The sequence below is a fragment of the Manis pentadactyla genome, chromosome 14 (assembly GCF_030020395.1).
Source record: "Manis pentadactyla isolate mManPen7 chromosome 14, mManPen7.hap1, whole genome shotgun sequence".
Taxonomy (NCBI): domain Eukaryota; kingdom Metazoa; phylum Chordata; class Mammalia; order Pholidota; family Manidae; genus Manis; species Manis pentadactyla.
In genome coordinates, this window is record NC_080032.1 from 67,271,561 (window position 1) to 67,299,172 (window position 27,612).

The 27,612-nt window shown below is 38.2% G+C and overlaps 1 protein-coding gene and 1 pseudogene across 1 annotated transcript in view; both read right to left on the minus strand.

Annotated features, from left to right (window-relative positions):
* The window catches only part of LOC130680517 (uncharacterized), a 634,026-nt gene that overhangs the window by 244,060 nt on the left and 362,354 nt on the right, over positions 1–27,612 (minus strand). The window lies entirely within an intron of this gene.
* LOC130680547 (olfactory receptor 4P4-like) lies at positions 4,567–5,315 on the minus strand (annotated as a pseudogene).

Sequence of the window (27,612 nt, forward strand, 5' to 3'; positions counted from 1 at the left end):
GAGTGTTTCCTTGTCATTCTAACCTTCAGAACAGTATCTTTTGGCTCATGATCTCTTCTGTTTTCAAATACACTGGTGTAGCATCTTCTCTAGTCTCTGCTTCCCTTTACTTCACATGACTTTTTCTCTGTGCTGAATCTTCAACTTCACTTTTGTCAGGCAGGACACTTGTGACTGCATTTAGGGCCCACCCAGATAATCTACCCCCATCTAAATATAGTTAATTTAATCATGTCTACAAAGTCACTTTTTGCCATATGAGTTAACTTTTAACAGGTTCCAGAGATTAGGTCATAGATATATTTTGGAGAAACCTTACTCAGCCTATCATAGTAAGTATCCTTCCATCCAGTCTCCAAGAAGACTAATTTTTAAAGAAGAGAAGCAGAAAAAATGGTCTCTTGTGCTCTATATGGGGAAAATCCTTATTTTTCCATTCTGTGTCTACAGAGTGAACCCACAACTAGTGTAGTTATCTTTTCCATCTGGTTCTTATCACATTGCTCTGCTGGGGCTGCTGGTCATGGAGGACCAACACGTTTTGGAGCTAGGAAGTCCAAGATCAAGTTTTCAACAGAGTCCATGTCTAATGAGGGCTCTACTTCCTGGTTCAGGATGGCCATCTTCTTGCTGCATCCTCACATGGTGGAAAGCCAGCCTTAACTTTTTAAAAATCAACCAATAGCTACAGTGGTTTGGTGAAGCATGGCCTGAACATGTTAGATGCAAATATTTTGCTAATAATTAAATGAGAAAGATGATAAAATTCTATGAGGCAACTTTATCCATCTGTGAAATGGGTTAGGTTGTGATCCTATAAAATCTTTAAGAAATCGTAAAATACCTAGAAATAATAAGAAAATTGGTAAGGTAGCTAGATCTAACATATGTATACATAAGAAAAGTTCACTGCATATAATCTAGGAACAAAAATTAGAAAAGGAGATAAAAGGTTCTGTGTATAATAGTAAGAAAGCAATAAGTAAGTAAGAAAGCAATTACTTACAAATAAATTTTAATAAAAGAAAGTCAAGCCAATAGGGAGAAAACTATATGACCTTAATTAAAGCCATTAAGTAAACACTGACAGAATCATATACCAAAGTTTTAGATGAGCAGATATCATAAATATAACAATTTCCTGAATTAACATGTAAATTCAATTTAATTTTTAATTAAAATTCTAAGGTATTTCCCTGTTTTCACTTTTAATAAAATAATCCTAATGTTTATGCAGAAGAATAAGTGTCCAGGGGTGAAAAAAACCATGTATGTATTAGTTGGGATTGCCCTCAATCATATTTAGTAGAAAATATTTAGGAACTTAAGCAAATAATTTTTTAATGTAATAATAAGTCCATAAAAGCAAAGTTTATGAGAACATAGGATTTAAAACTATTATTAAATTGATTGAGAGATATAGTTGCTGATACAGTTGTAAACCCACGATCCTTCTAGATCCTTGCTCTACCATGTTTTTCATGAAGCATTTGCCCTTAAGGTTACAAAATGGCTGCTATATTTATACTTGCATGTCCATGTTTCAGGAAAGAAGAAGAGGACAAAGAATGAAAAAAACTTAACAGGAAGCAAAACTTTCCCAGAATTACACAGTGAATTCCCAGTTCAGTTTCATTGGTGACAGCTGTGATATGTGCTAACCTAGAAACTGCTGGTACAAAGAATCTCAGGTTTCTGAGAATAATGAACAGGAAAGAGAGATTTAGGTAGACTTCTGGCAACATCTGAACTCATATGCAAAATTAGAATCCTGAAGGGGTTCTTTGCTTTCTCAGGTATTAGCTTAATAAGGAACTGATTTTGGAATGGGCAATTCATTTTTTGGAAGAGATTCTGAAACCTAGAAATATTTCTGAATCTATATAAGGAATGTAATACTTTCTGAATATATATATATATATAGAATGTAATATATATAAAGAATATGTATTTGTAATATATAAATGTTATATATTTATTTATATAATACATACATAGTACTATCAATATGCCCTACCCCCCCTTTTTGGGTTATATTCTCTGTCATTAGAGATTTTTCTCAATATATTTATTCAGCATTTACTCATTCAACAAATACTTATTATTTATTATAGCCAGCCATTATTCTAAACAGTGAAAAAAACACAGATATCCCTGCCTTTATTGAGCTTACATTTTAATTGAGACCGTCACTAAGTAAGGTAAATACATCAGATGTGTAATAGGTTAGATACTATAAGTCTAAGGATAAAATTAAGCAATAAAGAGGGATAAAAAGAATTGGGTGTGAATGTGAGTAAGTGTGGAAATTGTATCTAGGTTGACCAGGAAAGAATTCGCTGAGAATTAAATGAAAGAAGTAACAGTTCATTTTGTGTTGGGAAAATGGAGATTTCTGACCATGACTCCCCACTGGCCTTAACAGCACCCATTGTGTAAGAGCCTGCTTGCACATCAAGGAGATGTTTACTGGGGACAGAGCAGCTGGTCAGTCACTGGGAGTACCAGCTGAGGCGAGGGGAGGAGAGGAACCACCCATTCTCTCCTCCCCTCAGTTCCTGGCGTATAATTGGTCAGGTGCCCATTAGCCACCAGAGACCTGCCAGTGGAGTTCCTCCTGGTGTGGGGGCAGGGGAAGTGGAGGGCCCCCGGGGGTGCCGTGAAAGCTGTGGAGTCTGAGCACAGGAGCACAGCGCCTGGAGAATGAGAAGGGCATCCTGCCAGGAGAACGAGGAGATGGCAGAGGCTGGGTGGACAAGAGAACTGAGACCCACTGCAGTGAGAACAAGACCCCTTTTAAGCCCCATGTCATTGCCCTTGCCTTTATGTGATTTCATAAGATTCATAAGGAACTTGCCCTGGGCAGGGAAATGCCGCCTCCCAGAGCAACATTTTATTAAACAATAAATTTTAAAGGAAGATATAATTGTTATTTTCATACAAATAGTGAATAAACACATCAAAAATTTTATCTTACCTAGTATTTAATGCAGAAGCCAGACAAGCACAAAATGTCCCCCACACATACAGTCTGCTAAGAAGGGCTGAAGTGAATCACGTGTTCTGTGAGTTAATTTCTGTATCCATAGCATTGTAAAATACCCTAGTCAAAGACAATGAAAGGCACATAGCCTGAATGGAAGAACTAGTAAAGACAGTCTCTAAACTGCAAAGAATTTCATTATTTTTCACCACAATTTTATACTGGTATCAATGATCCAGCAGAGAGAAAAAAATTGCTGATGCCTAGAAAGACACGAGAATCCATGAAGTGATGTTAAGTGAAGTTCTTGAGAAGACAAGATGAGAAGTTTTATTTTTCAACAATACAAGTCTGCAGCTGGAGGATAGAGCTCTTTTAAACAGAGGCAAACTCCATGGCGTTGCTGGTCTTCTTACCAAAAGCTACCACTTGAGTGCATTGTGTTTCCTTGGTCCTTGTCTATGTCTTCTTGAAGGAAGGAATTCAGTCAAGACACAGAACAATCTTGAGCGGCAGGAGTTTATTAAGCAAACCAAAAGTACACTCTTGAGAAGAGGGGAGAGCGGCTGTCTGGAAACCAGAAGCAGCCCTGCTGTGGGGGGTTAGGGTCAGGGTTAGGGTTAGAGTTGGTTTTTTAAATGGTGGGAAGTCCCTCCCTGCATCTTACATCATTTAAGTGACATGTTGATTGACAGCTCTAGGTTATATAACTTTCTTTCTATTGTGCAGGTGCTTACCTTTAAGTACCTAAGTGAAACCCACTGGGTTGCAGAGGGGCAAAACCACAATGTAAATTTATTGTAATTTTGGTATAATGATAATGAACCCCGAGGTAGCTTCAGTCACCTTCTAGGTCTTAGTGTGCCTGCAGTCAACCTGTGTTGGTGGTCTGGAAGCCCCATTGGGCTTTTTACACCCTGTTTGGCCCTGATAAGGCAGGAGACTGAACCATACAGGAGAGGTTTGGGTGTGTTCTGTCATCTGGTTACAAGGGAGTAGGTGGACGGAGGAGGACCTCATCCAGGACAGGGTGGGACCTGTTCCTGTCTGCTTAGGTATCTGACCCAAAGCCCCTGCTTATTGTACACCAGAGGGTGATCTTTCACCTTTCTGCTCTAATTCTGACATGAACACTGTGCAACCCTTACTCAGCAGTCTTGGCATAACTATCAAGAATTAGATAAAGAGCAACTAGGAAGGTATGTTAGGGTATTTTTTAAGAGTTTCTAGAACATGATATTTTCAGTTTTGCTTGGTGGGTATTTTAAAATGAGTCACAACACTCTGTTATTTTTCTCTTTACACCTCCATCTGTTTCAGGAAACCTCGATGATACTAACCCATCTTTACTGAATATGTCTTTTATAGCATCCTGAAAACAAATTCATATGCAAATATTTCATATCAGTAGAATTTCTATTGAACTTTGAGTTCCTCCCCAGTCCTAATTAGCTAGTTAGCTAGTCCTAATAGCTAGGTATAAGAGATATAGCACTATGCATTTTTCAAGTTTTGGTATAGAAAAGTCATATGTTCCACAAGCTCTGTAGTGAAAAATCAGTGATGTCTTTCTGTTTATTTCCTTACTTTGGTACACGGCACCACAGTGTCTTCATGGTGTTCTTCATGTCCATGTTCCTGAGTGTGTAAATCAGAGGGTTGAGCATGGGAGCAATGATGGGGTAGAAAAGAGCAAACACTTTGTCTTCTGGGAGAGTAATTACTGTTCTAATATAAATAAAGAGTAAAGGAGAATAAAAAAGGACCAGCACAGTGATGTGGGAACTGCATGTAGAAAGAGCTTTGCGACGAATTCTCTGCAGAGTAGGACCTGACTGCATGCAGGATCACAGCATGGGATACCAGCAAGACCACAAAGTCACCAGACCCATCACATCCGAATTGGCAATGACCAGGAGACCGATTCTCCTTGTGTCCATGCAGGCTAGTTTCAGCAAAGGATACACATCGCAGAAGTAGTGGTCTATCTCATTGGGGCCACAGTAGGGTAAAAGATGGCGAGAATAAACTGACCGAAGGAATGGAGGAATCCCCCAGCACAGGAAGTGGCGATCAGGACGTCACACCTCTGCCTGCTCATGATGACTGCGTAGTGCAGGGGCTTGCAGATGGCCACATAATGGTCATAGGCCATCCCTGTGAGGATGAAGACCTCTATGTCCCCAAAAAAGTGCATGGTAAAGAGCTATGTCATGCAGCCATTGTAGAAAATGTTCTTCTTTTCTGCCAGCAAGTCAATGATTAATTTTGGGGTCATAGTAGAAGTGTAGCAAAGGTCTGAGAGTGAGAGATAAGTCAGGAAGAAATACATAAGCTAATTAATAAGTTGACTGCAGGTGATTGAAATCACGACAAGCAGGTTTGCAATGAAAATCGCTATGTGACAAAATAAGAACAGTAAAAAACAGAGAATTTCTATCTCCTTTTTCTGAGAAAGTCCTAAGAGAATAAATTCTGTGATGTTATTTCTACTTTCTATGATCCAGAGCAGTTTGTAGCTACCTGAAATCAGAAACATTGTGAATTTTTGTTATATAAATATTTAAATATGATGATTCTTATCATTCCTTGGTATGAGGCAGATTACAGTGGAAAGGGTTCAAATGTTATATAAGGTAGAAATTTAATTTTTATTTTGGAAGGCTTTCCTGCTTGTCTTTTTATCATTTTCTTGAAAACATTACTGGTAAACATCTTAGGTACCTGAGATGAAGACTAACATTGTAAAATACAGAATATTTATGTAACCATTCCATTAACATGTATTATCGAACATAAATGAGATTATACCTCTATGGAATTGCAGAAATGGTATTTTTAGAAAAAAAATCAGAAATCTCTTTGCTGTTCTCACTGTTTATTATTGAAAAAATATACACAGAAATGAAACACTGAGTGAAAATACAAAAAGTGCAAATACATGAAGTATAGTATGTGGAAAATGTTATATGTGAAAAATTACCTGTCATGTGTCCTATATAGAAAGGTAATAAATAGAAAAATCAACATACGTATTTGAAACCATAAGGCATTTATACTTGGCCATAATCAGTTATATTTCTCTATTTATTAATATACTTAATTTACAACTGGATTACATTTTATAGTCAACCAAAAGAATAATAAGAGAAATATGATTATCTGTATTTTTCAAAAGATTATCATCTCAAACATATTTGACACTCGCCAACACATTAGAGGATAATAATAATAGGTTTTGCTTGGATCTTAGAGTCTCACATAATACCTTACCCACTTGCATAAACCAGCTTTTATCTAATCGATGTACACAAATTGTTCAACTCTTCATAATCAGTCATACCTAAAATGTGTATTCCTTTCAGTTTCCACATTACGGTCTCCATATCTTTCATTTCTTCTCTCTTTCATTCCCATTATTTTAACTCTCTTTCATTCTCATCACTTTTACTTCCTCCTCTTTCTCAATGTAGAATTAACACTATTAATATCTCTTTCGTAATAGCTATTAAGCCTTTGACAAATACATTTTTTTATAAGTAGAATTTCAGGCATCATCGATAAGCTAAGGAAGAACTATTGAGAAACAAGCTGTTGACCATTCCACTATATCACACCATAAATTCTTTTTTTTAATTAAAGTATAATTGGTATGCAATATTATGAAGGTTTCACATGAGTAACATTGAGGTTTCAACATTCACCCATATTATCAAGTCCTCCCCACCTCGACCCCACTACAGTCACTGTCTATCAGCATAGTAAGTTGCTATAGAGACATCACTTGTCTTCTCTGTGCTGAGTTAACATCAACCACTTCAAAGTGACAGCTTGGTATTCTTTCTACTGAAAAATGAAGAGGGGATATTCATAGTGGTCAAATAAGCCTTCTCATTCAATTAATGATTGCATTTTAGGATTTTAAAATTATTTGCAATGATTTAAAAGAATTCAGTGCTCTAGCATCCCCAAAATTAAATTCCTGTGATATATTGAAAAGAACTGAAAGTTAAATTTTTAATTATAGCCTAGTCTTTACTTCATGTTTTAACTTGTTGCATGAACTGATAGTAACTAAGTTTTCTCAACCTCTTTTCCCTCACCGATAGTCTAAAATTCTGCTTGATCTCATCCACAGGGATTTGTGAGAATCTCTATCAGGTAATAGATCAAATCACATTTGTAAAATACAGCGCAAATGTCATTTGTTAAGTGTGTTTTCAGTCCAAAAGTGAAAAATTGATGGCATAATCAGGAATTACCAGGAAAATAAACAAAGACTTTTTTTTTTTGTAGATAATTATTTTTTATTGAAGGGTAGTTGACACACAGTATTACATTACATTAGTTTCAGGTGTACAACATAGTGATTCAACATTTATATACATGACAATTCTAGGTACCAGCTATCACCATAAAAAGCTGTTACAATATCTTGACTATATTCATTACATCCCGGTTACTTATTATTTTACCATTGGAAGTGTATACCTTTTTTTTTTTTTTTGTGAGGGCATCTCTCATATTTATTGATCAAATGGTTGTTAACAACAATAAGATTCTGTATAGGGGAGTCAATGCTCAATGCACAATCATTAATCCACCCCAAGCCTAATTTTCGTCAGTCTCCAATCTTCTGAGGCATAACAAACAAGTTCTTACATGTAGAACAAATTCTTACATAGTGAATAAGTTCTTACATGGTGAACAGTACAGGGGCAGCCATCACAGAAACCTTCGGTTTTGCTCATGCATTATGAACTATAAACAGTCAGTTCAAATATGAACACTCATCTGATTTTTATACTTGATTTATATGTGGATACCACATTTCTCTCTTTATTATTATGATTTTTAATAAAATGCTGAAGTGGTAGGTAGATACAATATAAAGGTAGAAAACACAGTTTAGTGTTGTAAGAGAGCAAATGTAGATGATCAGGTGTGTGCCTGTAGACTATGTGTTAATCCAAGCTAGACCAGGGCAATAAAACATCCACGTATGCAGAATATTTCTCTCAGAACAGGGGGGGTGAGGTTCTAAGCCTCACCTCTGTTGATCCCCAATTTCTCACCTGATACCCCCTGTGACTGTGCCTGTCTTAGGTTGTTCCTCCCTTGAGGAATCTTACCCGAACAAAGACATTTTTTAATGAAGATTATTTTGTTTTACAAATACTTGGGTATTTCAGACAAAACACAATGTTCTTTAAAAAATAATAGGCACATAAATTTACCCAATCTAGTTTATTAGAAAGATGGAAAAAAAGTTGTGAAAAAGACCTATCATTTCATTTACTTTTTAAAACATAAAATCTACTGTTGTGTCTGACTCAAAAACTGCAATCTATATCCCTGAATCACTTGAAAGTATGATTTCCTCTATTTTCAAGTATTTCTATAGAAAGCTAAGAAGGTATGGCTCCTATATATCTACAAGAATAATTTCATATTTTTAAGACAGATAATAATATCACCTTATCTAGAGTAGATACCCTTCAGAATACTAGACTATTTATAAAAAAAAAATCTCCTTCATAAAGCACCTCTTAACTCAATGATTTTTAATATGCTGCATCCCTTTTATGAGTTTCAGTTTAACCAAAAGTAAACTGTGGGAGTTAAACCAGGTCTTTAAAGACCTCTTTTGGGCCTGACCTGTTCATGATTCTGACTTAAATTAAGAAGAGTCAGCAGCTGGGTGTTGGTGGCTGGTTACCTTTCTCCCAAACTGTGAGTATAATCCCATATTTCCAGAATCTCTCGCCTGAGAGACACGTTTTTTTGTTTGTTTGTTTGTTTTTTCCTTGGGTTATTTTTATTGGATTGGGGCACGTGGTCTGGCCCTAGGCAGGCTCCACCTCCATGAGGAAGTGCTCCAGGTCCTCAAACAGGCTGTTGGAGCTGGACAGGCAGAGGCTGAGGCTGCCACTGTCCAGGGAGGAAGCTCCTTCGCTCTGCACCCCCTCCAGGTACGCCCGGCACAGCCATGGCTCCAGCTTCGCCGGGCCTTAGTCCATCTCCATAGCAATAGGTGACTACACGGGGGAGCGAGGGCATATCTGGACCAGAGAGGTTGGCTGAGGTTCCTTTTCTGCAGCCGGGTCACGAGAGACCCAGGCGGGTGGAAGTGGACGACTGCTTGTAAACAATAAACGCGTTTCTCCCACTTTATTTCTCCTTTGACTGATTTTGGCCTCAAAGGTAATTTGCCCCGGACTGCGAACATATTTCCCCAGAGCTACACCAACATATTAGAATAAAGTTACAACCTTAGCTTCACGTTGTTGTCCCTTATCTCCTCTAAGGTCAGCTGATCCAATTGCACAATCACAGCAAAGTGGCCTTCCTCCCAGGAAGAGGGAGACCCTCCAGGCTCTCTCTCCTCTTGTCTGGATCCCTCATAGCCTACTATTTTGAACTCCTTAAACATCTTCCCTTTATGCAATCCAGGTACAAGGACATCTCCAGAGTGTATAGTTTAAACCTAAGTATTCTTCCCTTGATTGCTAAAGACTGTGCTGCCGGAGAACTGGACTTTTGCCATTCTCAGTCAGCCCTTATTCGATCCTGTCATTGTCCATTCAACTCCTACTCTTTTCCGATAGCACAATTAGTAGAGCCCACCACACAATGCATACTACAACTTTCTAAGTTTTTGGTAATTAGAACTATTTGGTTTCATATGCTTATCTATTTTTGTCACATTGTTAAATGCTTTAACGTCTCTTCAAGAAAATCTTGGTAAGTGTTAGGGCCAGTGCCTAACTATCCTAAAGAAGCCAGTGCCTACTGGGAAAAACTAAACTAAACAAAACAAAGCAAAATTTTATGCATTTCAGCTCTATGTTGTATCTTGGGTGTCTGGTTTTTGGACAAATTACATCACCTTTCTGAACCTCACTTATTTATCTCTCAAGTAAGGAAAATGAAACTCATCTCCTGTTGATTTAGGAAAAGACTGATTAATTAATTACTCTTTACTATGTGTCAGGTATTGTGCTAGAAGGGAAAAAGCCTGAAATCACCTAAGCTTCACTGATATTCTTATTTTGTAAGAAAACTCTTATTTTTCTGGTTCTTCCATAATAAGACTATGGCTGTGTAAATAAATCATGAATAACTAGACAACACATTCATAATTTTATCAATTTGATGACATCTGGCCTTATCATGTATTAAAATATTAATTCCGTTTATTTCCTCTTTATAGCCGCACATTATATTTTGATCATTTTAAGTAATCAGTATGTATTTGCCAAATAATTGCCTACATTCACTTTCAATTTTTGAAAGAATGAAAAGCAAGTTCATTTTAATTATATATCACTATTGTTTTGTCATGTATTGGAGAGAGAGAAAAATACAGAAGGTTTATAATCAAATTTACTTCAGAATGATAGAGAGAGGGAGAGATCACCATTCAGAGTGGTCCTCCTGATTTCTACCAGTATCCTGTTTGTCAGCAAGCACCATTTGGTTCATAAATCCCATCCTTGTAACCTTCCTGATTTCTTCATCTATTGGATTATGGTGGAGACTACATCCTTTAGTGTAGTCTTATATGTTAAAACTCAGGTCATTTTCCCTAAAACCCTGGTGGTCTCCTCCCCAGGTGGTCCACAAAATGTACAGAAAAAAAAAACCTGAATTTTATTCTCCACCCTTCCACCCATCTGTAGGAATATTCAGATAATCATCATTAATATCCTATTGTAACAGAATAGGTGATGTTTAAATAGAATAATAGAATAGGTGATGATTAAATACAGAAATCAGAAACACATACTACAAATATGACACATTAAGACAAGTAACAGGAAGTAGGAATGGAATCATTTGACACCTTCTGTATTTCTTGAGTTTTCCTTTCCAGATTTTCTCTATCCTTCACTGATACAAATCTTTCACTTTCTGTTTTCTTTCCCCTGAACTTTTCTGAAATCATGAAAAAATTTATTACTGCCATGTTTTGAATTATTTTATTTAATTGATACAGAAAGTATAAGTTATCATATATAGATGATATAAAAAATATACAACCATATGAGCCATTCTATACCTGTTCATTAGGTATATAGAACTATAGTTTGAACAGTTTATTGTATACTAATCATGACTAAAATTTTCCAGTAAGTATTAGTCAAGCACAAATAATCATTAAATTGATACTTTAATAATATATTCTAAAACTATATTTCTTATTAATCTAAGGACAGTGGTTAATCGTGGGTTGGTAAAGTAAAATTTAATGTGACCAACACACCAGATATTTGTCTTAAATCTAAGGTACATACAATCATTCACAACTACCTTACTCAGAATCAATGAATAAATTCAATGACTACGTATTAATAAATCTCACACTGCAAACAATTCTGAAGAATCCTGAAGATAGAATTCACCTGTTCTCTAACGTAAGGTGTCCAGCTTTTTTCTAAAGCAAATTCAAGTCTTTTCCCAGTTTTATTTTGATATTTAGGAAAAGAAGAAACTGACATCTTCAGCATGTATGTTGGCAACTATTCTTTATCTCTCCTCAACAGCACATTTATTACATTCTCCGGGGAAATGAAAACAAAGATAATACATGGTTCCTGTATGATTTCCAAACAGCTTTACCTAGGAGATACTGTGATTTGCAGAACTGTATTGCAGTATCTCTGTGAGTCTGGAAATTCCCACTGGGATAATTTAAACAAGCTGAACTTTTTTTTAAGGTTTTATTCCACAACCCAAAATGATTGTATCAATCAAATCATATTTTTCACATGTATCTATAGAAACTAAGAGCAGATCAGATTCTGTATTAACATTGGGAATGGTTTTTGGGACATTCTGGTGACCTGAGAAGAGAAGTCATGGTGGTCACACTACAGAAAGCAGAGGAGTAGAGAGGACATCAGTTTCAGGTCAAAGGAAAACATTAATATTGCCTCAGTTTAGTCTGTAGAGGATGCTGAATATTCCAGCATGCATCTACTATTGTCTAATAATAGCTTTAACAAGTTAACACACTCTGTCGTCCTTTCCTCTGAATGTCCTTGGCTGTTGATTTTTCTGCCAACAATTCTTCCAAGCCATCCCCCTTACACACATCCTTGTAATGGAAGATATTCCCAAGTCTTCTTTGTGATTATTTTTATTTTATAACTGAGTTCTCGGTAATCTTATCTTTTCTGACATTTTCTTCCAGATCCATAGACCACATTCCTTAAATTTGTTTATATATAGAATTTGGGATTTTAATAACTTTGAGTGCATAATTCACTGGCACTAATTACCTTTACAATGTCATACAACTATTACCACTATCTCCAAGATGTTTTCATTATCCCAAACCACACCCATTAAATAAATCCCCATCCTCCTCCTGTCTGCCACTGTAACTTCTAGTCTACTCGGTTTCTATGAATTTGCCTATTCTAGAATTTCATACAAGTGGAATCATACAACTTTTGTATTTTGCGTGTAACTCATTTCACTTAGTGTGGCTCCTGGAGGAAGGGGGTTCCCTATGAATCCCGTGGAACCGAAGGCAGACGGGGTAGGGTCTGTTGGGGATTAAAGGTTTATTTCTCGTGGCTCAGTTTCTCTCCCGCTCTGCCCTCGGCTCCGAACCCCAGCCGCTCGGCTTCCTCTGCCCCAGCACCTCGGCCTCCTGTCCCTCAACTCTGCTCCCCGGCTCTCTCTCCAGCCACAGCGCAATCCACCTCTACACCCCGCACCAACCCTCCCCACCCACGCCTTCCTCCAGGAGGAACTCCATGGGCAGGTCCCTGGTGACTAGCAGTCGCCTGACCAATTACATACCAGGAATGGAGGGGAGGAAGAATGGCTGCTGCTCTCCACCCCGTACCCCAGAGCCGCAATCCCGTGAAGGACCAGTGGCTCTGCTATAGTAAACATCACATTGATGTGCAAACAGGCCGTTATACGTATATCACTATCAAGGCCAGGTGGGAAATCTGATTGAAAACTTCCATTTACCCCACAGAATGATATTCAGGGTTTATCTACGTTGTAGCATGGGTGAATAGCAATCCATTACATGTATATACCACATTTTATCCATTCTCTATTGATGGATGCTGGAATTATTTCCACCTTTTAGCTATTGTAAATAATTGTGCCATGAACATTGGTATACAAATATCTGTTTGAGTCCCTGATTTCAATTATTCTAGGTGTTACAGCTAGTGATGTTATATGGTGATTATATGTATGCCTTTTTGAGAAACCACAAAAACCTATTCTACCGTGGCTGTACCAGTTTACATTCCCACTATCACTGTACAAGTATTCCACATTCTAGACATCCTGGGAAACACTTGTTATTTTCTATTGTATTATTATTATTATTGCCATCATAGTGAGTGTGAAGTGGTTTCTTGTTGTGGTTTTGATCTGTATTCTCCCAATAAATAATGATGGTGAGCATTATTTCATATGTTTAATGACCATTTGTATATCTTCATCTTCTTTGGGGAAATGTCTACTCAAGTCTTTACCCAGTTTGTAATTGAGTTGTTTGTCTTTTGTTCTTGAGCTGTAAGAGTTCTTCATATATTCTGGATGTTAATCATCTGTCCAATATATGATTCAAAAATATTTTCACCAATTCTGTAGATTGTCTCTTCACTTTCTTGGTAATGTCTACACTTTGTCAGTCTACCTAAAGTATGTCAAGTTTATCAATTTTTTCAAAAAACCAGTATTTGGTTTTATTAATTCTATGTTGTTTTTCTATTCTTTGCTTCATTTTTCTTCTCTCTAATCTTTATTTATTTACTTCTGGTAGCTTTGATTTTAGTTTGCACTACTTTTTCTAGTTCATATATGTATATAAAGATAGATTATTGACTTGAGGTCTTTATTTTTTAATGTAAAATTTTGTCTCCCTGCTTATCTCTCTGAACATTGCCTTGAGTACATCCTATAAGTTTTGGAGTGTTGTGTTTTCATTCATCTCTAAGAATTTTCTAATTTCTCTTATAATTCCTTTCAGCCGTTTGATTAAGAATGTGTTAATTTGTGCTACTGTATTGTTTAATTAGCCTATTTGTGAATTTTTCAGTTTTCCTTCTGTTACTGATTTTTAGCTTTATTTCATTGTAACTAAATAAGATATTTTGTATGATTTCAATATTTTTAAGTTCTCTTAGACTTGTTTTGTGGCCTAAAATATGGTCTATCCTGGATAATGTTCCTTGCACATTGAGTAAGAATGCATTATTTGCTTTTGTTGGATAGAACGGTTTATATGTTTGTTAGGGCTAGTTATTTTCAGTGGTAAGACCTCTATTTAATTATTGATCTTCTGCTTAGATGCTCTATCCATTATTGAAAGTCGTATATTGTGTTCTTCATATAGTATTATAGAATAGTCTATGTCTGTTCAATTCTGTCAATTTCTCCTTCAACCAGTTTGGAGCTGTTAAAAAAACAGACAACAGGCCCAAAATGGAGTCACTTACTTTAAGTAAACCCCATGTCACCAAACCAAGGATTAACTTATCATTTCAGCTCTCCCAGAAATGGAATCTTAAACCAATCAATGAAGAATCACCTAATCACCACTAGTTAAGTAATCTGCCTAATTAGACCCCTGTTATCCCTTAAAAGAAAGTAATCTTGCAATACCCAATCTGCTTTTTTTCTAGTATGATTTCCTTGTTCCTGCAATATTCCTATAAAAGTCTTTTATTTTGTACAACTCCTCAAAGCTTCAGTCTATCTACTAAATTGGATGCTGCCCCATTCATTAATTGTTGAATAATGCCAGTAAAATCTTATTTACTCAGTTGAATTGTTTGTAAACAGGGCTTTGTTGTTTGGTACATATAGATATATATATATATAACTATTATAATCCTTGACAAACTGACCCTTTTAATCAATTCATAATGTCTTTCTTTGTCTCTTGTAGCAGTTTTTTACCTAAAGTCTATTTTGTCTGATGTTACTATAACCACACCTGCTCTCTTTTGGTTACTATTTGCACAGTGTATATTTCTCCACTTTTTCATTTTCAGCCTATTTGTTTGTTTGGATCTATAGCAAGCCTCTTATAGCCAGCATTTTGTTGTCTCCCAGTCTTTGCAGATAGGCTAAGTGCTGGAACACTTTTTCAACGCTCATCCGTACATAGATACTGAGTCTAGAGATCACCCAAGGTGAAAGCTGAAGGTCTTCTCAAGATTTTTCTAAGCAAGCATCTTGTCCTAAACATGCACATCATCTTTATTCTCGCATTTTTTGACTGCTTTGGAATGTCCTAATTTCCCAAAGCAATCCTCCTCCACTTTTTGTTTTGGGCCTTACGCATCAGCGCATTGTTATTCATCTTGCTGTTTTCAAACCATGCCCATGTTCTTCCAACCTGAGATTTCTATTTTAGGTGAAACATAGAAGTCCTCTTAGCATGTCCTTTCTACAGACTTTGTATAGATTACAGTAGACATGCACAATTATTTATAAACATGGTGTCTCTATTCCCTCCCTAATTAGGACCTTCAATCGCACAGTAGGAATGCAGGCTATTCTTTCCAGACCACCACCACAGCAGGAAGAAGACAGCCATAGGCAAGAACAAATGCCACATAGCCTTTCCTCAGGGTGGTCCACCTGCTCATCCTCATCTTCAGAAGGCCCTGGAATGAGTCCTCCTCTCATGTTTTCCTCACAAACCTGGAGTAGAGGTGGTCAGGAATGGAGAATGGGGATCCTCGAATTAATTTACTTATATTACTTCCTTTTTCTATTAACTATTACAACTTAAAAGGTGTTGTCCTCTTTTACCTTCCCTCATTCCCCTCAGAAAGGATTTTCCCTAAATTCTTTACCTCAAATTCCATACAATTGCTAATCTTTTTCCTATAGTTCATGCTGTTTCCTATTAGGCTGTGGACCTATTTTAATGTTTGCTTATGTAAATGGAAGTTTATATTCATTTTATCTGTTTTATCCCACTAACAGGATCTCCACTTCCCTTTTCTCTTAACTAAGCTATTTCTTCAGAGTTCTCTATGTACACACATAGAATTTTGGTAATTTGAAGTCCAGAGATAGTTCTTCTCACTTGTGATAAATATTCTTTACTTAGAGGTAACTTCTACTCTATGGTTATCTTCCTTAGAGTGATGCAGAAAGTGTGGGTTATTTATTTGGTTTCTCTGGTCTGAATGGTTTTTGAGATAATGGGTAGAAAGATTGAATTTTAGGTGTTGTCACTATCATAAGGCCTTTTTCTAGGCCTCTTGAGTAAAATGTTTTATTTATTTTCATTTTATTGTTATCAATATGAAATACCAAATAATTTCTTCTGATAATTGTCTCATACAGTAATTTGCAGTTAGAGTCTATATCATTTCTTGATTCTTTTTTCTTTTTCTTTCAGGTTTTAAAAATTGGTTTTATTGAGAGAGAATTTGTATTTCTTTTTTTTTTTTTTTTTTAGATAATTATTTTTTTATTGAAGGGTAGTTGACACACAGTATTGCATTACATTAGTTTCAGGTGTACAACATAGGGATCCAACATTTATATACATGACAATTCTAGGTACCAGCTATCACCATACCAAGCTGTTACAATATCTTGACTATATCGTTATATCCTGGTTACTTATTATTTTACCATTGGAAGTGTATACTTTTTTTTTTTTTTGTGAGGGCATCTATCATATTTACTGATCAAATGGTGGTTAACAATAATAAAATTCTGTATAGGGGAGTCAATGCTCAATGCACAATCATTAATCCACCCCAAGCCTAATTTTCGTCAGTCTCCAATCTTCTGAGGCATAACAAACAAGTTCTTACATGGAAAACAAATTCTTACATAGTGAATAAGTTCTTACATGGTGAAGAGTACAAGGGCAGCCATCACAGAAAACTTCGGTTTTGCTCATGCATTATGAACTATAAACAGTCAGTTCAAATATGAATACTCATTTGATTTTTTTTTTATTAATGATTATTTTTTATTGAAGGGTAGTTGATGCACAGTATTACATTACATTAGTTTCAAGTGTACAACACAGTGATAAAACATTTATATACATAATTCTAGGTTCCAGCTATCACCCTACCAAGCTGTTACAATATCTTGACTATACTCCTTATGCTATACATTACATCCCGGTTACTTATTTATTTTACCTTGGAAGTCTGTCCCGTTTTTTTTGTTGTTTTTTTTTGTGAGGGCATCTCTCACATTTATTGATCAAATGGTTGTTAACGACAATAAAATTCTGTATAGGGGAGTCAATGCTCAATGCACAATCATTAATCCACCCCAAGCCTAATTTTCGTCAGTCTCCAATCTTCTGAGGCATAACAAACAAGTTCTTACATGGAGTACAAATTCTTACACAATTAATAAGTTACATAGTGAACAGTACAAGGGCAGTCATCACAGAAACTTTCGGTTTTGCTCATGCATTATGAACTATAAACAGTCAGTTCAAATATGAATACTCATTTGGTTTTTATACTTGATTTATATGTGGATACCACATTTCTCTCTTTATTATTATGATTTTTAATAAAATGCTGAAGTGGTAGGTAGATACAAGATAAAGGTAGAAAACATAGTTTAGTGTTGTAAGAGAGCAAATGTAGATGATCAGGTGTGTGCCTGTAGACTATGTGTTAATCCAAGCTAGACAAGGGCAATAAAACATCCACGTATGCAGAATATTTCTCTCAGAACAGGGGGGGTGAGGTTCTAAGCCTCACCTCTGTTGATCCCCAATTTCTCACCTGATGGCCCCCCTGCGACTGTGCCTGTCTTAGGTTGTTCCTCCCTTGAGGAATCTTACCCGTCTCTGGCTAACCAGTCATCTTCCGGGGCCATACAGGGAAATGTAAAGTTGGTAAGTGAGAGGGAAGCCTTATTGTTTGAAAAGGTTAGCTTTTTACTTCTTTGCATATTTATGCCCTGTAGCTTCTATGCCCAGCATTTGTCTTGAGGTATCTTTACCACTTGGAAGAATTATGATACTCGGTAAATTTGATATGAGGCACGAATTCTATTTAAGGGTTGTAATTAGGAAGGAAGAAGAAAAGCTATAGAAGTAGCAGGCGGAAGAAAACATGGGAAGATTGATTATTTCTTTGACATATCTTCTTGTAGAGTAACTTCAGCATGGATAGGTTTTAAGCTACTACTTAAATTGCGCACACACATTAACATAATAGGAGTATAGTTACATAACCAAAACATACCTGTAATTACCAGCCATCTCCAGTGAAACCAAGAAAACCAGTTAGGCACCTTAGGCATTTGTGAAAACTTATCTATGATATGGTGGATATTGTCCGACTGAACTTAGTCTGAGAGAATTCAGATAAACTAGAACAACCCATTCCTGGGGACTGTTCATATCCCATATGTTCTTTTAACAATACTCTGTGGTTTTAAGATTTTGGAGTGCTACAATTTGCACTTCTCCTAATTGTTGGTTGAGTTCAAACAGTATAGATCCAGTCCAATTTTTTGTTTTACTGTATGCACAGGCCAGCTTAGATATCTCCTTCATCATTCCCATGGCACGTCCAGGAACTGGTGGGATGAATGCATCTACACCTGTGGCAGTGCGTGGATCTTTGTTGGAGTTTTTTTTTTGCTGATCATCTTCTGTCATGAGTCTTCCCGAGAGTGCTGATGTTGGAAGTTCTTTTTCATATCGTATCTTAATTCATTTTCGGGGTAGCCAAATTAGGCTTTGATCCTCTGTATAAACACAAACAGACCCTTTGCCTACACTTTTATATGCCCTTTATATCATTGTGTAGAACTCATTAGAGGTCACCACATAGGAACTGCTTTTTTTTTTTTTTAATCATTAATCTACACTTTCATGACGACTACTTTGTTTACTAGGCTCTCCCCTATACCAGGTCCCCCCTATATACTCCTTTACAGTCACTGTACATCAGCGTAGCAAACTGTTGTAGAATCACTACTTGTCTTCTCTGTGTTGTACAGCCCTCCCCTTTCTCCCACCCCGCTATGGATGCTAATCTTAATACCCCTCTTTTTCTGCTACCCCTTATCCCTCCCTACCCATCCATCCTCCCCAGTCCCTTTCCCTTTGATACCTGTTAGTCCATTCTTGATTTCTGTGATTCTGTTGCTGTTTTGTTCCTTCAGTTTTTCCTTTGTTCTTATATTCCACAGATGAGTGAAATCATTTGGTATTTCTCTTTCTCTGCTTGGCTTCTTTCACTGAGCATAATACCCTCCAGCTCCATCCATGTTGCTGCAAATGGTTGGATTTGCCCTTTTCTTATGGCTGAGTAGTATTCCATTGTGTATATGTACCACATCTTCTTTATCCATTCATCTATCGATGGACATTTAGGTTGCTTCCAATTCTTGGCTATTGTAAATAGTGCTGCGATAAACATAGGGGTACATTGGTCTTTCTCATACTTGATTGCTGCATTCTTAGGGTAAATTCCTAGGAGTGCAATTCCTGGATCAAATGGTATGTCTGTTTTGAGCATTTTGATGTACCTCCATACTGCTTTCCACAATGGTTGAACAAGTTTACATTCCCACCAGCAGTGTAGGAGGGTTCCCCTTTCTCCACAGCCTCGCCAACATTTGTTGTTGTTTGTCTTTTGGATGGCAGCCATCCTTACTGGTGTGAGGTGATACCTCATTGTAGTTTTAATTTGCATTTCTCTGATAATTAGCGATGTGGAGCATCTTTTCATGTGTCTGTTGGCCATCTGTATTTCTTTTTTGGAGAACCGTCTGTTCAGTTCCTTTGCCCATTTTTTAATTGGGTTATTTGTTTTTTGTTTGTTGAGGCATGTGAGCTCTTTATATATTCTGGACGTCAAGCCTTTATCGGATGTGTCATTTTCAAATATATTCTCCCATACTGTAGGGTTCCTTTTTGTTCTATTGATGGTGTCTTTTGCTGTACAGAAGCTTTTCTGCTTAATATAGTCCCACTTATTCATTTTTGCTGTTGTTTTCCTTGCCCGGGGAGATATGTTCAAGAAGAGGTCACTCATGTTTATGTCTAAGAGGTTTTGCCTATGTTTTCTTCCAAGAGTTTAATGGTTTCATGACTTACATTCAGGTCTTTGATCCATTTTGAGTTTACTTTTGTATATGGGGTTAGACAATGGTCCAGTTTCATTCTCCTACATGTAGCTGTCCAGTTTTGCCAGCACCATCTGTTGAAGAGACTGTCATTTTGCCATTATATGTCCATGGCTCCTTTATCAAATATTAATTGACCATATATGTCTGGGTTAATGTCTGGATTGTCTAGTCTGTTCTATTGGTCTTTGGCTCTGCTCTTGTGAAAGTACCAAATTGTCTTGATTACTATGGCTTATAGTAGAGCTTGAAGTTGGTGAGTGAGATCCCCCCTACTTTATTCTTCTTTCTCAGGATTGTTTGGGCTATTCGGGGTCTTTGGTGCTTCCATATGAATTTTTGAATTATTTTTTCCAGTTCATTGAAGAATGTAGCTGGTAGTTTCATAGGGATTGCATCAAATCTGTATATTGCTTTGGGAAGGATGGCCATTTTGACGATATTAATTCTTCCTAGCCACGAGCATGGGATGAGTTTCCATCTATTAGTGTCCCCTTTAATTTCTCTTAAGAGTGACTTGTAGTTTTCAGAGTATAAGTCTTTCACTTCCTTGGTTAGGTTTATTCCTAGGTATTTTATTTTTTTTGATCCAATTGTGAATGGAGTTGTTTTCCTGATTTCTCTTTCTGTTGGTTCATTGTTAGTGTATAGGAAAGCCACAGATTTCTGTGTGTTGATTTTGTATCCTGCAACTTTGCTGTATTCCAATATCAGTTCTACTAGTTTTGGGGTGGAGTCTTTAGGGTTTTTTATGTTCAGTATCATGTCATCTGCAAATAATGACAGTTTAACTTCTTCTTTACCAATCTGGATTCTTTGTGTGTTTTTGTTTTGTCTGATTGCCGTGGCTAGGACCTCCTGTACTATGTTAAATAACAGTGGGGAGAGTGGGCATCCCTGTCTAGTTCCCGATCTCAGAGGAAATGCTTTCAGCTTCTCGCTGTTCAATATGATGTTGGCTGTGGGTTTATCATATATGGCCTTTATTATGTTGAGGTACTTGCACTCTATTCCCATTTTGCTGAGAGTTTTTATCATGAATGGATGTTGAACTTTGTCAAATGCTTTTTCAGCATCTATGGAGATGATCATGTGGTTTTTGTCTTTCTTTTTGTTGATGTGGTGGATGATGTTGATGGACTTTCGAATGTTGTACCGTCCTTGCATCCCTGGGGTGAATCCCACTTGGTCATGGTGTATGATCCTTTTGATGTATTTTTGAATTCGGTTTGCTAATATTTTGTTGAGTATTTTTGCATCTACGTTCATCAGGGATATTGGTCTGTAGTTTTCTTTTCTGGTGGGGTCTTTGCCTGGTTTTGGTATTAGGGTGATGTTAGCTTCATAGAATGAGGTTGGGAGTATCCCCTCCTCGTGTATTTTTTGGAAAACTCTAAGGAGAATGGGTATTATGTCTTCCCTGTATGTCTGATAAAATTCCGAGGTAAATTTATCTGGCCCGGGGGTTTTGTTCTTTGGTAGTTTTTCGATTACCGCTTCAATTTCGTTGCTGTTAATTGGTCTGTTTAGATTTTCTCTTTCTTTCTGGGTCAATTGTGGAAAGTTGTATTTTTCTCGGAAGTTGTCCATTTCTCCTGGGTTTCCCAGCTTGTTAGCACATAGGTTTTCATAGTATTCTCTAATAATTATTTGTTTTCTGTGGGGTCCGTCGTGATTTTTCCTTACTCGTTTCTGATACTGTTTATTTGTGTTAATGCTCTTTTCTTCTTAATAAGTCCGGCTAGAGGTTTATCTATATTGTTTATTTTCTCGAAGAATCAGCTCTTGGTTTCATTGATTTTTGCTATTGTTTTATTCTTCTCAATTTTATTTATTTCTTCTCTGATCTTTATTATGTCCCTCCTTCTGCTGACCTTTGGCCTCATCTGTTCTTCTTTTTCCAATTTTGATAATTGTGACATTAGACCGTTCATTTGGGATTGTTCTTCCTTTTTTAAATATGCTTGGATTGCTATATACTTTCCTCTTAAGACTGCTTTTGCTGTGTCCCACAGAAGTTGGGGCTTAGTGTTGTTGTTGTCATTTGTTTCAATATATTGCTGGATCTCCATTTTAATTTGGTCATTGATCCATTGATTATTCAGGAGCATGTTGTTAAGACTCCATGTGTTTGTGAGCCTCTTTGCTTTCTTTGTACACTTTATTTCTAGTTTTATGCCTTTGTGGTCTGAAAAGTTGGTTGGTAGGATTTCAATCTTTTGGAATTTTCTGAGGCTCTTTTTGTGGGCTAGTATGTGGTCTTTTCTGGAGAATGTTCCATGTGCACTTGAGAAGAATGTATATCCTGTTGCTTTTGGAAGTAGAGTTCTATAGGTGTCTATTAGGTCCATCTGCTCTACTGTGTTGTTCAGTGCTTCCGTGTCCTTACTTATTTTCTGCCCGGTGGATCTATCCTTTGGGTTGAGTGGTGTGTTGAAGTCTCCTAGAATGAATGCATTGCAGTCTATTTCCCCCTTTAGTTCTGTTAGTATTTGTTTCACATATGCTGGTGCTCCTGTGTTGGGTGCATATATATTTAGAATGGTTATATCCTCTTGTTAGACTGAGCCCTTTATCATTGTGTAGTGTCCTTTTTATCTCTTGTTACTTTCTTTGTTTTGAAGTCTATTTTGTCTGATATTAGTACTGGAACCCCTGCTTTCTTCTTGCTGTTGTTTGCTTGAGATATGTTTTTCCATCCCTTGACTTTTAGTCTGTACATGTCTTTGGGTTTGAAGTGAGTTTCTTGTAAGCAGCATATAGATGGGTCTTGCTTTTTTATCCATTCTATTACTCTGTGTCTTTTGATTGGTGCATTCAGCCCATTAACATTTAGGGTGACTATTGAAAGATATGTACTTATTGCCATTGCAAGCTTTAAATTTGTGGTTACCAAAGGTTCATGGTTAGCCTCTTTAGTATATTACTGCCTAACTTAGCTCGCTTATTGAGCTGTTATATACACTGTCTGGAGATTCTTTTCTTCTCTCCCTTCTTATTCCTCCTCCTCCATTCTTCATATGTTGGGTGTTTTGTGCTGTGCTCTTTCTAGGAGTGCTCCCATCTAGAGCAGTCCCTGTAAGACGTCCTGTAGAGGTGGTTTGTGGGAAGCAAATTCCCTCAGCTTTTGTTTGTCTGGGAATTGTTTAATCCCACCGTCATATTTGAATGATAGTCGTGCTGGATACAGTATCCTTGGGTCAAGGCCTTTCTGTTTCTTTGTATTAAATATATCATGCCATTCTCTTCTGGCCTGTAGGGTTTCTGACGAGAAGTCTGATGTTAGCCTGATGGGTTTTCCTTTCTAGGTGACCTTTTTCTCTCTAGCTGCCTTTAAAACTCTTTCTTTGTCCTTGATCTTTGCCATTTTAATTATTATGTGTCTTGGTGTTGTCCTCCTTGGATCCTTTCTGTTGGGGGTTCTGTGTATTTCCGTGGTCTGTTCGATTATTTCCTCCCCCAGTTTGGGGAAGTTTTCAGCAATTATTTCTTCTAAGATACTTTCCATCTCTTTTTCTCTCTCTTCTTCTTCTGCAACACCTATAATATGGATATTTTTCCTTTCGGATTGGTCACACAGTTCTCTTAACATTGTTTCATTCCTGTAGATCCTTTTATCTCTCTCTATGTCAGCTTTTATGTGTTCCTGTTCTCTGGTTTCAATTCTATCAGTGGCCTCTTACATCCTATCCATTCTACTTATAAACCCTTCCAGAGTTTGTTTCATTTCTGTAATCTCCTTTCTGGCATCTGTGATCTCCCTCCGGAATTCATCCCATTTCTCTTGCATATTTCTCTGCATCTCTGTCAGCATGTTTATGATTCTTATTTTGAATTCTTTGTCAGGAAGACAGGTTAGGTCTGTCTCCTTCTCTGGTGTTGTCTCTGTGATCTTTGTCGGCCTGTAGCTTTGCCTTTTCATGGTCATAGGAATACTTTGCAGGGCTGGAATGAGTGACGTCTGGAAGAATTTCCCTTCTTGTTGGTTTGTGGCCCTCCTCTCCTGGGAGAACAGCGACCTCTAGTGGCTTGTGCTGGGCAGCTGCACGCAGACAGGGATTCTGCTTCCTTCCGGGATGCTATGGAGTTTACCTCTGCTGTTGCTGTGTGTGTGGCCTGATTTGGGCCTCTGCTCCAAAGTGGTGGAGTCCCGTTGGAGGGGGAGTGGCCTGGAGGCTATTTATCTCTGTAAGGGTCCTCCCTGCTCCCTGCAGCCCAGGGGTTAGTGTGCCCAGAGGTCTCCGGATTCCCTACCTCTGGATTAAGTGTCCCGTCTTGCCCCTTTAAGACTTCCAAAAAGCACCCACCAAAACAGCCCCTTACCCATGACTGAGAAGAGAAAAAAACAGCCTTGAATGATCAAGGAAAACAAACTGGAGTCAAGTTCTCATGTCCTCAGTAGAATTCTTTAAGAAAAGAAGTAACAGCCTTAGCCCTCACCTCCTCTCTCACACAAATAGCACCAGAATGTGCATAGACTGTACTTTGAGGACACTGAACCAAATGTATCCTCGGTACAATGCTTTGATGTATTAATGAATGTAACTTCTTCCTTGCACACGTCCCCTGCTGTACACTGCATATAAACTGTCTTAACACGAAGGAGATGAAACAGTCTAGCTGTAGCTCTAACTGTTTTTGTTACGGGTTGAGTTCCTTCTCCTTGGTCGTGGTCCTTGTCCCCACTACAATAAAGAACTGAAAGGCACAGACACCATAGCAAAGCAAGCATAAGTTTTATTTGAACTCATTCCAAAGGGAGTAGAGAGCCCGAGTCAAGGTAAGCAAAGGCCCAATCCCTTAGGCAGGAGGCCTATGTATTGCATTCTGGCTGGGAGGCACCTCATTGCTTAACAAAGGGGGATTATTTGATTGACAAGTCCATTTATACAGCCATCCCTCTAAGTGATAACGGTCTTTCTCGTGATGAGGTGTAATTTGGGCAGCTCTTAGTTCTGTTTGATTGTGCCTATGTTGATATCTGCCTGGGACCTGCAAAGCCTTTGTTGTCCTCACATGGGACCCCCTACCCAGGCAGGGTTTGGGTGGCTTTTTCCCTGAACCTTATCTTCCCCTTTTCCAGCCACTAATGTCTATCTTTTTACCTAACATTCCTAACATTTTTAGGCCATGGTTCTCAGTGAGACTATGAATAAACCTTACCCTTCTTAATATAATAGCCATGTTGATTTCAATCAACAGAAGTGAGACCTTGCCACCCACAACAATGCTTTGCACGTGAGAGCTCTTGCCTGGGCTGGGCTGCTGACTAGAAACCATGAAGGCTTGCCAGGCGGCACTGGTGCCCTTCTGAATTTGGAGACCTTTGCCCATTTTCAGTGACTTCGATCTGCACATGAAGATGACAGTCTCCTGCCATGTTTTGAAGTCTGAGAGCAAGAAGGAAGAAAGCAGGTGGGCTGAAACATCCAGAACTAGGGCTTTGCCAATGAATGCAAAAATAATGTCGATGGGATAAAGGAATTGGAAATGACAGAAAAGTTGTTGATGGTCCATGGGATCAACACTGCAGAGCACAGGACGTGAGACTGACAGATGGGAGGTGGGGAGAATGAAGGAGTAGTGGGCAAGGAGATTTTGATGAGGTCCAAGAACAGGGGAGGTGCATGCAAGAAAATGAAAGTTCAGGAAGGATGGAGATTAGGATGAGAGATTATTGTGTGGTATTTAACAGCTAGCAGCTGTGATATTTTCTATTGTAGAAGAGTTCCAGGTAATGATAAGGTCTAGGTGTGGCCGAGGACTAAAGGGCAGAGGTGAGTGGTGAAGTGAGCCAGGGATTGGATGGCCTTTGCACAGTGGTACCCAGCTTCCCTGGAGTGATGAGGAAGACCCAGGGTCAGATGCAGCGTCTCCAGTTAGTGTGTGTGTGCTGAAGGCCATATAAGTCTCTTGTCCTTTCCATGGCAAAATTATATTACTTGATGTCAAATGGTATTTCAGAAAACTTCAAAATAGGAAAATCTTGTCTTTTGGGTGCCCTACAATGTTTTATGCATGGTTGGTTTTGATTATAGTCCTGTGTCTATGGCCTGTATGCAGGGGTTACAATGTAGACACACCTTTTGGGGGCCAACATGTAACCCACGATAGGAGGCTAAGACAGAAATTCAAGCATTTGAGAAGGGTTATGGACGAACTTAATGCAAACAACCAGGGAGAAGCCAACTAGTTTACCAGAGAAGGGAGGAGAGAGCATCTGGAAACCCCTCCGCGAGGTTCATAGAACTGCCTTCTCCCGGAGCTATGGGCACCTTGCCTCAGTAATCACTGACCTCCTGCTGTGCAAAGAGGATTCAGCAGGAGGGCCCCTTAGATCCCTCCCAATTCTGAGATCCTGTAAGAGACCCTTCCAGATCCTGGCACTTGGAAGGCTAATGACTATTTTGAACAGATGATGAATCAGGTGAGTGAGGAACTGAGAGAAAGCCAGCAAACAATTTTCTAGAAAGTTGATAGTCTCCATGTTTGCTATGTCCAGATTAGATAGGCTCCTGAATGAGGAAAGTCACTTCTGGGGAGGGCATTGAGGAAAGGTGGGACCTTTAGCTACCAGTGCACACACCAGGTGGGTTCCCTTTGGCCGGTTTGCATGGCCCTGCTACAGGGTTCCCTGACTGTATGAGAGGCAGTTGGCAAAGCACCCCAGTTCTCCATGGCTGCTCCATAGGACCGGAAGCAGCAAAGGGGAACCTGTTAGAATACAAATTCTCAGATCCTCCCCAGGCCTCTTGAACCAGGCACTCTGAGTACGGGGCCCAGAAGTCTGTTTCGAGTAAGCCTTGAGGTGAATCTGACCCTCTCCTGAGTGAGAAATGCTGGTATAGTGGTTAGACTCAGACTTATGTATCACATATACCTTCATGTATACTTACATATACATGTATTTATGTACCACATAAACCTCTCTGAAATATGGTTTTCTTATATATAAAATGGCAATAGCTACTCTATTGGATTTTCAGATAATTAAAAGTGGTAATACTTATAAAGAGCTTTATATGGTGCCTGGTACATAATGACCACTTAACGGCAAACAGCTATTATTATTAGGCCAGTGGTGGCCGGTGTTCTCTTCTACACTGTGCACTTAGAATGACTACCTGTAAATCAGTGGCTTCAGCTACCAGGTTCCTTTTCTAGGCCCTGGGGTTGTATCAGGTGACACTTCTAGCTGACGCTTGACCTGTCAATTCATTCTGCCCCAAATCCATTTTGACTCATTCTACCCATGGAACAGAGAGCTGCTGGCCTGACCTGGACCCGTGAATCAATTCTGTGAAGACATGGATTCGCATTCTCCAGAGTCACAAGCCAGTGGTATGACCCCAGACACCGTAACCAGCACGATGCCTCAGCAAGGCCGGCCTGGGTTCTGCCTCACCGAACTGTTGCTTGCTCTGAGAGCAGCTTCTGCTTCCTGCTACCAGACTTACCGCTGTCTGTTTTTCACTATACGTTTTCTCTGAGAGATTCAAACTGCT